This window comes from Sturnira hondurensis, unplaced genomic scaffold (assembly GCF_014824575.4).
Source record: "Sturnira hondurensis isolate 20B ecotype Veracruz unplaced genomic scaffold, ASM1482457v3 Scaffold0001120, whole genome shotgun sequence".
Lineage (NCBI taxonomy): Eukaryota > Metazoa > Chordata > Mammalia > Chiroptera > Phyllostomidae > Sturnira > Sturnira hondurensis.
In genome coordinates this window covers 2,226,487-2,239,395 of record NW_028073751.1, presented here as the reverse complement: position 1 = coordinate 2,239,395, position 12,909 = coordinate 2,226,487, and the positions used below count along the sequence as shown (strand labels likewise).

At 42.8% G+C, this 12,909-nt stretch overlaps 1 protein-coding gene and 1 non-coding gene across 4 annotated transcripts in view; both read right to left on the bottom strand.

The window, feature by feature from the left end:
* The window catches only part of MATR3 (matrin 3), a 51,135-nt gene extending 38,541 nt beyond the window's left edge, over positions 1-12,594 (bottom strand). For 2 of the 3 annotated variants that reach the window (XM_037061493.1, XM_037061475.1), the window contains exons 1-3: positions 12,511-12,594; positions 8,743-8,823; positions 7,902-7,986 (exon numbers count right to left, since the gene is read on the bottom strand). The gene's annotated coding sequence lies outside the window, so the exon portion shown is untranslated. Of the gene's footprint in view, positions 1-7,901; positions 7,987-8,742; positions 8,824-10,338; positions 10,368-12,510 lie in introns of all 3 variants that reach the window. The other variant, XM_037061483.1, reaches the window with a different exon arrangement.
* Positions 8,051-8,251, bottom strand: LOC118998846 (small nucleolar RNA SNORA74). Its single transcript, XR_005068961.1, has one exon. It is a non-coding gene; the product is annotated as a small nucleolar RNA SNORA74 (small nucleolar RNA).
* Positions 12,595-12,909: the final 315 nt, after the last annotated feature.

Sequence of the window (12,909 nt, the reverse complement as noted above, 5' to 3'; positions counted from 1 at the left end):
ACTTGGAAATCTGACACCTTTGTTTCCATTTTTTGTTTCAAAAAAATCATTTTTAAATCCTCACCCAAGGTTATATTGATTGATGTTAGAGAGAGGAGGGGAGAGACAAACATAGATGTGAGGGAGAAACATTGATCAGTTGCCTCATGTACATGCCCTAACCAGGAATCAAATCCACAACCTTTTGTGTTTTATTGTACACGACGATGCTCCAACCCAGCCACCTAGCCAGGGCACAGTTTTTTAAAAAGAACAAAACTAGCACTCCCATTACATTTACTTGGGTATTATTGAAAAGCAGGATATTCCTAGGGCCTTCCTCCAGGGTACATTAGACATAGATATTAATATTTACTAGCTAAAGCTCTTTAGTTAGTTGTCAGTATTATTGACGCTGCTTGGTTATATGGGAGTGAAAACATAACCTTTAGAATATACCTTTAGAAGCTGGAGAATGCCTTTTCAAAGAACTCTTGCATAGCATCTGACTCTGGTTCTGTGCTAAAACATGGTGCAATGACACATATATTGGGTGTTCAGACAATCAGGGAAGGTAGCTTCTCTGCAGATGTGCAGCTGAGATCTTACACAAAGTGGAGCAGGGAAATAGAACCAGAAAGAGAAACAGTATGTGCAGAGACCTTGTCTCAAAGGGCTTTTTAAAAGACTTTATTTATTTTTATACACAGAGGGAAAGAGGGAAAGAGAAACATCAATGTGAGGTTGCCTCTCATATGCCCCCCAACTGGGGGACCTGGCCTGCAACTGAGGCATGTGCACTTACCTGTATTCAAACCCACGACCCCTTGGTTTGCAAGCCTGTGCTCAATCCACTGAGCCTCACCAGCCAGGTCTCAAAAGGCTTATTACAAAAGCCTGAAAGAAACCAGTATGGCCAGAAGGTAATCTGAGGGTGATAGAAGGGGTGAGAGTTAAGGGCCAGACTGTACAAGTCCTGGCATGTTAAGTTGAGCAGGGACTGTATCTTGTTCACTGCTTATCCCCAAAGTCTAGCATCGAATTCAGTGGATAAAAGCTGTGAACAGGTATGAGTTAAATGACCAGTCTTCTGACAAGATGAGTAACTGGCATGGGTTATTTCTCCAACGTACCCATGAAGATATTATACAAAGAGGGGTTTGGGATGTGACAAACGTAATGTGAAACATCCTCTGGAGAAACAGATTATGACTGGATCCTACTATACAAGGGCAAGAAATAGAAAACTCAGTGCAGAAAAGGGTAGATTAACATGGGAGTAGTAGTATAGGCTGAGACAAAGCTTTTCCATTATGTCCTTTCCCTCTGCAGTTCATTGCCTCATGTCTAAACCATCACTGGCTGGGGTGGCCAATGTCACTTTACTTAGCCCCTTAAGTTCTCCCCTAGAGAATTACAACTGAGGGGAAGTAGAGAAGTTCTGCTATCTGCCACAGTGAAGCCAGGATTCTAATGCAGAGCCTCTGTGCCCTGATGGCATCTCCCTTCTTCAACTCATTAGAACACTAGGGCCTGGGCCTGGCTCCTCCCTTTTACCAGAAACTGGTAACAAAATTCCCATCCTTTACCGTAAGCTTCTAGGGTAAAAAATATCAGTCACTTGGGGAATGCAGTATCCACTATAAGAGACAACAGACTCAATCCCTATTCTAAAGAGAATAAACAAAGGCAGCGGGATAAAATGTACTGAATATTAAAAATGGAATGTTTGTAACATAAAGGAGGCAATGAACTATGGATCTTAGTTAGCATACACATATATCTCATTGTTCTATCTTCTAGACAGGGCCTAGAAGCAACACCTCAGCATCAAGAGGTGCTGTGTCCTATCATATAGGTGTTAGCACATCTGGCACCCAGATCTTGATTCCTCAATGCCATTAAATTATAAAGGAACCAGGGCCCCTTCAATAACTGGTCGACACTGAAATTGGGACAGGAAAAATAAAAGATGAGCCTGGAGCATTCTGTAGTACCATAAAGTGAGAAGTCCTCAAAAACAATAACCCTGCAATGATGGGGGCATACTGAAAAGACACAGGAACCAACTGAAACAGACCCAAATGGTCAGGGCTGGAACAATTTAAAAATAAACTATTATTGGATTATTTCCCCAAGTACACAGTAATTATCCATGAGTCCACAGTTATATAAATAAGTTGCATGAGCCCTGGCTGGTGTGGCTAAGTAGATTGAGTCCTGACCTATGAACAAAAAGGTCACTGGTTCAATTCCCAGTTGGGGCACCCGCCTGGGTGGTGGGCCATGTCCCAGTCGGGGTACATGCAAGAAGCAACTGATTGATATATCTCTTGTACATCAATGTTTCTCTCCCTCTCCTCCCTTCCTTTCCCTCTTGTAAAATTAAATAAGTAACATCTATTAAAAAAAGTTGTCTGAATGAGGGAAAAAGATCAATTTCTTTGTGAAATATTCTAAGTAACCTATGTACACATTCCACCATTAAGGAGGGCAAAACTCTCCTCTCTTTAAGCATAGGCTGCACACAGTGATTACGAAGAGTATGGTATTGGGGCTCTGGCCACATAACTCAGTTGGTTAGAGCATCATCCCAATATGCCAAGCTCATGGGTTAGATCACCAGTGAGGGCACATTTAGGAGTCAACCAATGAATACAAAGATAAGTGGAACAACAAACAGATGTTCCTCTCTAAAATCAGTAAATTAAAAAAAAAAAGGAAAGGGAACAGGTGAAGGGAAAGAATTTTACAGTGGACAAACCTGGCAAATAAGACCTCAGCCAGGTGATTAACAGTAACAAATCATACTGATATTATATATTTTAAAAAAAGAATTTTCTTTATTTTTAGGGAGGGGAAGGGAGGAAGCGAGGGAGAGAAGTATCAAAGTGAGAGAGAAACATGGATTGGTCGCCTCTCATATACCTCCCCACCAGGGACCAAACCCACAACCCAGGCAAGTGCCCTGACTGGAAATCCTTTCACTTTGCGGGATGATGCCCAACCAACTGAGCCACAGCAGTTAGGGCCAATATATGTATGTATTTTTTTAAATTAAAGATTTTTCCCGCCCTGGCTGGTGTAGCTCAGTGGATTGAGCGCGGGCCTGTGAACCACATGATTGCGGTTCGATTCCCAGTTAGGGCACATGCCTGGGTTGCGGGCCAGTTCCCAGCAGGGGACTTACAAGAGGCAACCATACATTGATGTTTCTCTCCTTCTCTCCTTTCTTTCCTCTCTAAAGATAAATAAATAAAATCTTAAAAAAAAAAAAAAAAAAGATTTCCCAAGCATGTGCTTGACTGGGAATTGAACTGGCGACCTGTCACTCAATCCACTGGGCCACACCAGCCAGGGCTATATTACTGATTATGTGATGAAAATTGCACTTTTCTGCTGTGGTTTTCCTCTCAAAATCCCTTAAGCCCAAACTAATCATGAGAAAAATTTGATCCTAACTGAAGGACTTTCTACACAATACCTAACTCAAAATTTAAGGTCATCAAAAACAAGGAAAGCCTAAGAAACTGTCATTGCAGAGGTGCCTAAAGAGACATGATGACTAAATGTATCTTCAATGGGGTCATGGAACAGAGAAAGGACATTACATAAAAACTAAGGAAATCAGAATAAAGTATGGACTTCCGTTAATAACAATGACATTGGCCCATTAATTGTCACAAATGTACTATTCTAATGTAAAATGTTAGGGGAAACTGTGTGTGGGGTATGCAAGAATTCTCTGTACTATCTTCACAACTTTTCTGTATCTACAGCTATTCTAAAATAAAATAAATTTCAAGGTCCATTTTATTACTCCCTTCCCATGTAGTACAAGCAGTACAGAACATCCTCACACCCCAAAGGGATTTTACTGGAGAACAGGCAGGGCCAAAGTGACAGTGTCCCCTTTAAACCAGGCCTTAACGTACTCAATGGACAAATACATGACCCAACACACTGGCTCATTAAAATAGCAATAAACAGAAAGATTTTTTTAAAAGATTTTATTTATTTATCTTTAGAGGGGAAGGGAAGAAGAGAAGGAGATAAATATCAATGTATGGTTGCCTCTTGTGCGTCCCCTGCTGAGAACTGGCCTGCAACCCAGGCATGTGCCCTGACTGGGAATCGAACTGCAATCGTGTGGTTCACAGGCCCGCGCTCAATCCACTGAGCTACACCAGCCAGGGCCAGACAGATGTTTTTAAGCAGACATTCTAAGTATTATAGTTGACTTGTTAATTTATTGAAATTGTTTCCCCCCAAAATAGATAGGACCATTAACTAAAGCTATATATAAAGCCCCAGTTAAGCAGCAAGATTAGATTAACATGAGTCATTGTCACCTTTTTTTTTTTTTTAAAAAAAATGAGAGCTTGAGTAGTTTAGCAAAGGTCATACAACTTGAAAGTGGTAGAGCCAAGGCAGTCTAGGGATGTGTTCTTTTTTAAAATTTTAATTTATTTTATTATTAGTTTTAAGATTCTATTTACTTATTTTTAGAGAGAGAGGAAGGGAGGGAGAAAGAGAGGGAGTGAAACATCAATGTATGGTTGCCTCTAGCACACCCCATACTGGGGACATGGCCTGCAACCCAGGCATGTGCCCTGACTGGGAATCAAATCAGTGATGCTGTTACAGAAAATGAAACGACCAGACACCAGATGGAAGGTCTAGGAGCACGAGCTTTATTCACGCGTGGTCCCAGAGGAATGAGTCCAAATTCTGGGCCCCGCACGGCGGGTGCGGATGGCTTTTAAGCAGTTCCCTACTTCCTGGTCTACGTGGCATAAGCGGCTTACAGAAGCAGAATGCGGAAGTTTAGCTATCCTATCTCATATGGCTATCGCTCGGTTTCTGATTCCCCCGAAGCCTCCGCTCCGGCGCCATCTTGTCAGCTAGGCAGTCCGCCATCTTAGGTCTGACTTTTCTACCTCAATGCTTGGGTTCGCAGGCCCATGCCCAATCCACTGAGCTACACCACCCTGGGCTCATTGTCACTTTTCAAAGTTCTTAATTAGTTGCTCTTTTCAGGTTGTTTTCCTTTGTGTAAATTCCTAGGCACTGAACCTCCTTTCCATGTCCCTTTGGAGCCTGCAGAATTTATTACTCTAGATTTAGTTTTACTGATTAAAACTAGACATGTAATACAAAATTTCAATTCAAAAGTTCATTGACAATAGTTTTTTCAACCCTGAAAGGGAAATACATTGATAGGCAACAAGTTAGCATTCAATACTTGGGACCCCCTGTTCATTCTGCTTTAGTTTTTCCTCTTAATATGCAACAAAGAGGGGCACTTGTATTTACTGATAGCTACTTATGGCCAGAGGTGGAAGCTTGAGTATTTACAGACTGATAAATCTGCCAGTCCAAATTCAGCTTCCACTGCAACACAGGGCGGGGGGTGGGGGGAACGAAAGAGAAGGAATGGATAAAAAAAGCTCCTTTGAAATGTTTTATTTCATCTTCTTAGACTCACCAGGGGGTTAAAAAAAATCAAGTCAACAGGGAGTAGTAGGTGACTAATTAACTTCACTTATCAAGAAGGAAATCCCATTAAATTACCTTAATGTGCATGATTAAGCCATTGAAACCTCTTAGGGTATTAAATACAGGCACAAATACTAAATAAATTATCCCTTTTCAAGTAGCAACACAGGGACCTCTCTCTGCACCTGGGTAACATTACCATGGTCAGGAAGGCAATCTGCTCCAGGGAACTAAGATCCCCTATTTTAAACCCTGGCTATTCATGATATGTAAGTATTTCCCCTTAGAAGTCATTTCTATATCACTATCTAGGACTGAGGCTATGATCAGGCTCTGCAGAAAACTAAAAAGACTGCTCTTCTTTCTTAGGACCTCTTTCTTAGGTGTATATTAAAAGGAGAACCACTATGATAAAAAAGTAATCCATGCAAAAGGTATACATAGACCCCAAATATAAAAAATAAGGGCTATTCTGTCCTGGCTGGTGTGACTCAGTGGATTGAGTGCTGGCCTATGAACCAAAGAGTCACAGGTTTGATTCCCAGTTAGGGCACATGCCTGGGTCGCAGTGCAGGCCAGTCCCCAGTTCGGGGTGCATGAACAATGTTTCTCACACTGATGTTTCTCTCCCTCATATAAACAAACAAATAAATATTTTGAAGAAAGAACTGTTCTACTACTAAAGTCACATTAGTCCTCTAAAAGCTGAGGAGTTGAAGGTTGTATGGTAAAGTCTCGCTAACATGGAGTTTTTCGCATGTTAACACTAGCCCTGAATCTGTCACTAATGAGATGTCCAGTCTCAAGGCCTAAATTTCATTCTCTAGAACAGGGCTTGATAAAGTATAGCCTGCAGGCCAATTCTGGCCTGCCATCTGTTTTTGAAAGACCCTTAAAAGCTTAAAATAGTTTGGGGGAAAATGATTTTTGCAACACTGAAAATTTTATGCAACTTTAATTTCAGAACCCATAAATAAAGTTTTATTGGAACACAATAATGCTCACTTGCTGCCATGGTGTCTATGATGCCAACTGCAGAGCTGAGTAGTTGCAACTGAGATTATGTGGCGCACAAACCTAAAACATTATTTAGCTCTTTACAGGAAGATTGCCAACCCCTCCTCTAGAATTACAGTGTATAATAAAACTTTCTGCATTGATAGAATTATTCTGAGGTTTCCAGTATGGTAGTCACTAGATACTGAGATGGAGAAACTGATTTTATTTAATTTTTGTCCATTCAAATAGCCACACATAATGCATAGCAGAGCTCTAGGAAATGAGAGTTTAGTTTAAGTTTTGTTTTCCACCTGAAAGAAAACCTCACTTGTTTTTCCTTTGCTCTTGCACTACTACCACACTCTCAACACTTCTGACACCAGATATGTTGGTTTTTCCCCAAACCAAGTAAATCTGCGTCACCACCTGGGTTTCAGAATTTAACTCAATTCTGACACTATCTACAGCTGGAGACAGCATCAGATACCACAGGTTAAGGACACATTCCCTATGACTGTCTCCCACCCACTGCCAAATCAGAAGTCCAGTCGTCCTCATGTTTCTGACTGAGGGGCTAAAAATTGGAGGTTCTGCACCAGCTGGGTGGCTTAGTTGGGTGGAGCACCATCCCATACACCAAAGGCGGTGGGTTTGATTTCCCATTGGAGCACATACAGAAGGCAACCAATCAGTGCTTCTCTCTCCGATCAGAAAACATATTTGGTGGTAAGGATTAAAAAACAAAACAAAACACAAAAACACAACAAAATACCCCCCCCCCCCGAGGTTCCCACAACCTCCTCCTCAGTTTGAACTAATTTTCTAGAGCAGCTTAGAGCTCAGGAAAACTGTGTACTTACTATTTACCAAAGTATGATAAAAGACACAGAACTTCTGGAGAGAGGCCCAGAACAAGGTATATGGAAAGGGGTAGCAAGCTTCCACGACTTCTCTGGGTGCATTCCTCTCCCAGCACCTCCATGTGTTCACCAGCCTGAATGTTCTCTGAATCCCACAGTACTGGGATTTTTATAGAGGCTTCATCACATATATAAGCATGATTTCCATCCCCTCAGCCCTCTCTGGAGAATGGGTGGGGGGCAGGGAGGGGGTTTGCAGTGGGACCAAAATTTGTAAGTTTCAGTCCTTGGTTTTTCTGGTGACCAGCCCCCATTAGAAGATGCTCCTATCAGCTGGGAAATCCCATGAGATTTAGGAGCTTTACTCTGGACCCAAAGTGAAAAACTGAGTATTAAACACAAGGTGCCCAAAGTGCTCTTGTCACTTAGAAAGTTACAAGTGTTTTAGGAGCTCTGGGCCAAGAACCAGGGGCAGAGACCAATATATTTCTTTCTATTATTTCATACCATCCATCAGAGCTAAAGTAAGTTAGTTAGAACCCACATGACAAAAGGACTACATACATGAATTATCTTGGTGCCACACAGGGCTGTCTGTCAGACATCTGAGGTCCTGATGGAGGCAGGCTGCTCACTCAGGTGAAGACACCTAGGGTTCAGAGAAAAGGAATGACAGGCTGTCCCTAATAGGGGTCCTTTCCTAAGAGAAAAAAACTGTTCGCACCCAGACTAGGACCAACTCCACAAGAGGAGTTATTCCACTCTCAGAGGTGCAAAACGCTGCCCAAAGGTACTTGGCTACAGCACCAAAACAGTGATTGGAGCCAGACCTCACAAAAGGCAGTGCTTGCTCTTCCAACAGTGTAACACCATCCAAGGCATCACACTAGCCTGGATAGCTGACAACCGCTGGATAATTCTTGAAACAGCTTGTTTCAGATCCCCAGGCTCCCAAGGCAAAAAACATGGACATGGGTATCTCCCTGAATTAAATCTTAACTATAAAACAGAGGCCTGGAAGCACTGACTGTATACCCTGCTGCCAAATCCTTTAAATAAATAGGAAACAAGAATCCCTTTCCCATGCCTTCAGTCATTTTATCCAACATTCAGGAAATACCTGCCATGTGCCAGACACTGCGCTTGGGATCTAGCAGTGAATAAGGCAAGATACAGTATTCTTTCCCTTATGAAATTTACAATCTCCCTATAAATTCCTTAGATGGAATGATACAGATACTCTGAAAAGACACCACATGCCATCAGACCATAACCAGCAAAATCGTAATCAGGCTTAATTTACTGGGGGCAAATGTAAGTAATTTGCCTCCCAGTGTTTTCTGGTGGACACCAACTAACAGAGGTCTGACACATAGTCAGTGTTGGAATGAATAGGGACATTTACCTGAAAAACTCCATAGACTGTCCACCTGCCACAAATTTCCTCTCTTCAAGATGGCCAAGAATGCCCTACTTTCAAGTCATCCTAAAAAGAAAAAGATTCACTGTTCAACAACCCAGACTACAACAGCAGCACCTAAGGCTGCTTTTCTGTACAGTTGTAAACAGAATGCCTCCTGCCACTTATGATTTAACCATATTTTATATCCTTAGAAATCATTTTATTTTCCATTATTTGCCTTTTCCTTGTCTCTGATTACCATTAAAACTAACCATCCCTCAAGCCCTCTAAAGATCCCATATATAAAAGGTTAGGTTCATGATGAATATCTGAGGTAGTCAAACAAAGCTCTCAACTTTTAGCTAAGAGAATCCTTTTAAGAGGAAGCCAATCGAGCCCTGGCTGGTGTGGCTCAGTGGATTGAGCATGGGCCTGTGAACCAGATGATCGTGGTTCGATTCCCAGTCAGGGCACATGCCTGGGTTGCAGGCCAGTTCCCTGCAGGCCAACTCCCAGCAGGGGACGCATGAAAGGCAACCATACATTGATGTTTCTCTCCCTCTCCTTCCCCTCTAAAGATAAATAAATAAATAAAATCTTAAAAAAAAAAAAGAGGAAGCCAATCGATAGAACAAAACTATCTTTGATAAATAACTCCCCTGCCTCCCAACATCCTCACCAATTCCTCCTATGGAAACTAGGATGTTATGTTTCACAGAAGCAGCAACTAAGTCGGCCCTATTGGACAGTCTCCAGAATCACCCAGAGTGGTAAGTATTTGCTGAGAACCATCTCTTCTCAGAAAATTAGTATTCCAAAACAAAAATCACTCCCAAGGGGGCTTGAGATTTACTGTTCCAAAGAGGCAACAACTCTGTTCACTCCTGGAAAATCAGTAAGAAACCAACACAAATATACTGTCAGCCTAAAGCAGAAATTAGTATGGTTGTATCTAAGCCTAGTGTCTAAAGCAGCACCTCAATCAATTGCTATTTTTACATTTTATTAATGAACTAAACAATGCCTATAATTTTAAAGCAAATTCACATCAACATTTCCCTATAAGGCATTCTCATACATAAACACAGCTATGAAATCCCTCTACAAAGGGATCATCCTGTCTAGCTTTGTGGTGTTGGGGAGTGGGAGTCATGAACTTTGGTTTCAGTAAAATTAGCGAAAATCCTATGGATTCCTCCCTGGTCCTTTGAACACTTGGTAGGCACTCAAAAAATAAAAGCCTGACTTTCCTCTGTACTTATACATCCCTTCATGGCTTTATTACCTTTTTTGTTTCCAAAGTGTGATTCAAACAAATTAACACCAGTCAAACCTGTTGAGGCAGAACCACTCAGAAAGATATGAATGTTTAGGTTTCTTCCTGCAAAGTCATGCTCTTACATATTTAATCTGAGTGGATAAGCAACTATGCTGGCATTCTGGTATAGTTAACAACAGTGTTGGCATGAACCAGGCCCAGAATGCCAACCAGCTACTGGCTGCTGTTCTCCCAGCAGTGGAACACTTGCCTAGGTACAAGGCAACCTAGGCAGTTGCCTACAGCTGGGGCCAAAGGTAGGTGAATGGAGTTGCACTCACCTGACATTGCATCTGTCCAAAGTCCAAAACTGTAACCAAAACATTCCATGTTAGAGTCAGCCAACAGTTAGTGAACACTTGTGTGGAGTTCAAGACTCCTGCCTTCAAAACTCCGTAACAGGACCCAACCAGCGTGGCTCACTTAGTTGGGTGTCAGCCAGCAAAGCGAGCGTTTCATTCCCGGTCAGGTCACAGGCCTGAGTTACAGGCCTAGTCTCAGGTTGGGGCACTTATGAGAAGCAACCAACTGATGTTTCTCTCTCTTTCTTCCTCCCTACTCTTCCCTTCTCTCTAAAAATACATAAATAAAATCTTAAAAGAAGAAAAACAAAACGATGAGGCCTGAGCCACAGGAGAAACAATAGCAGGCAATAACTTCCTCTTGGTTAGTGTTATTTTCACATGTTATTGTTACTTATGTCCCACAGCAGTTCGATGGAACAAATAAACGGTCTGGCAGATAAGTATCAGGAAGCTTACCAGTCAAGAAACAGCTGATAAGTCTCTACCTCAGCCTCCTCATTTGTAAAATCAGAATGTTATTAATAGAGCCCTGGCTGGTGTAGCTCAGTGGATTGAGCACGGGCCTGCGAACCAGAGGATTGAGGTTCGATTCCCAGTCAGGGCACATGCCTGGGTTGCAGGCCAGTTCCTGGCAGAGGACACACGATACACTGTGTGTCCTTGGCAGAGGCAACCATACATTGATATTTCTGTCCTTCTCTCCTTCCTTTCCCCTCTAAAGATAAATAAATAAAATATTTTAATAAAAAAAAAGAATGTTATTAATAGTACTCTGTATACAGGTGGTTAGGAGGCTTAAATGGAATATAAATTATGACCATAGGATCATATCTGGTACAGAATGGGCAGGCACGCAGTAAACACTTGCTATTATCGGGATCTACATCGCAAGCAAGAAGACAATGGATACAAGTGAGTAGAAAGGAAAAGTTGCCCTGACTGGTGTCACTCTGGGTTGGGTGCCAACCTGCAAGCTGAAATGTCAGGATTCATTCAGGTTCTAGGTACATGCCTGGGTTTTAGGGGTCCCAGGTTGGGGGCAAACAAGAGGCAACTAATCAATATTTCTCTCCCTCTCTCCCACCCTCTCTCTAAAAATAAACAAACAGAAGCTAAAAAAGGGAGGGGGGGAGTTACCATGGGAGAGCAATGGTAGTGAAATTTTCAGCTTGCCAATTTTCATGGGAGTGAAAATTGGCAAGCTGATTAAAACTAGGCTTGGAAGGCCTCAATTGTTGGATCTCATTAAGAAATATAAAAGCAGCACTTTGTAAATAGTATGCAGTAATGGATGTGAATAGGAACATTCCAACTACCTTTGCAGTGGTGGAGTAGGAGCCATGAACTTGGAAAGGAACTTAACACAAGTTGACATTATTGCCAAAGACCTTGACTACTGGTTAAAAATAACTAAAATGTTTACAATGTTAATAAACATTCCTACCCACTCACCCTTATAATTTACCTTTTTTATATAAGATTAAGATATCTAAGACCATACCTTTTCCCAGCCATCTCTTAATAACACTCCTAACCACCTCCAAGTAATGTTTTTAAAGATTTTATTTTTATTTTACAAAAAGGGAGGGAGTGAAACATCAATGTGTGTTGTTTCTTACGTGCCCCCAAATGGGGACCTGGCCCACAACACAGGCATGTGCCTTGACTGGGAATCGAACAGGCAACCCTTTGGTTCGCAGGCCGTCACTCAATCCACTGAGCCACACCAGCCAGGGCGCCTCCAAATAAATGTAGAGGAAAAGTAAATTACAGAGGGCTCATTGTCCAGGGCTAAAAACGAAATCTAAGAACGGCCTGTCCCTTTCACCGGCTTGGGTTGAAGTAACCGACAAACTACCGGACACGTGTTCCTCACAACCCTTCTCAAGTCTCCGGGCCTCGTGCCTGGGTAATAAGGCTCTCAGCGACCGAGCTGGTCGACACTTCAGGGACAACAGGGATGGTAGAAATTGGGACGACTCTACGGCTACGAAGCCCCAGCGTCCCTTTAAGGTGCCCTTCAAACCCAGGGTCACGAGGAAACGAACCCCAATTTCGTCCCGTGCCTAGAAAGAAGCCTCCCCACAGTTGTCTCTCGTCCCGGCCTGGAACACCTCCAAGGCCCCTTCCTACCAGATCCTTACTCACCCTCGACTCCGGAGCTCCGTGCGAACCCTCCCGCACCCGAGGAGGCCGCAGGGAAAAGAGATCCTGGGCTCTGAGGGAAGTCCCGACCCGGGGAAGATTCAGGGCGGGGCCCCAGTGAGCGGGCCCGGAAGCCCCGCCCAGGAAAGACCGAGTTGACCAAAAAAAAAAAAAGTAGTGCAGCGGCACTGGTGAACGTGCACGTTTTAGGAGTTAGTCCCCTGAAGAGAAAGGGTTGGAATCCGAACAAGGACTACATTTATTTTGACCGTCACCCTCTTTATTACTTACGGATGGAAGAGCCGCTGAGTTTGGAATGGCCAAAGAGAAAACCCGGCGTGTCTTAGTGCGGCCGTGCTTTCTGCCTGCCTACACCAACGACCCCCCGGAAGTCGGTTCTCG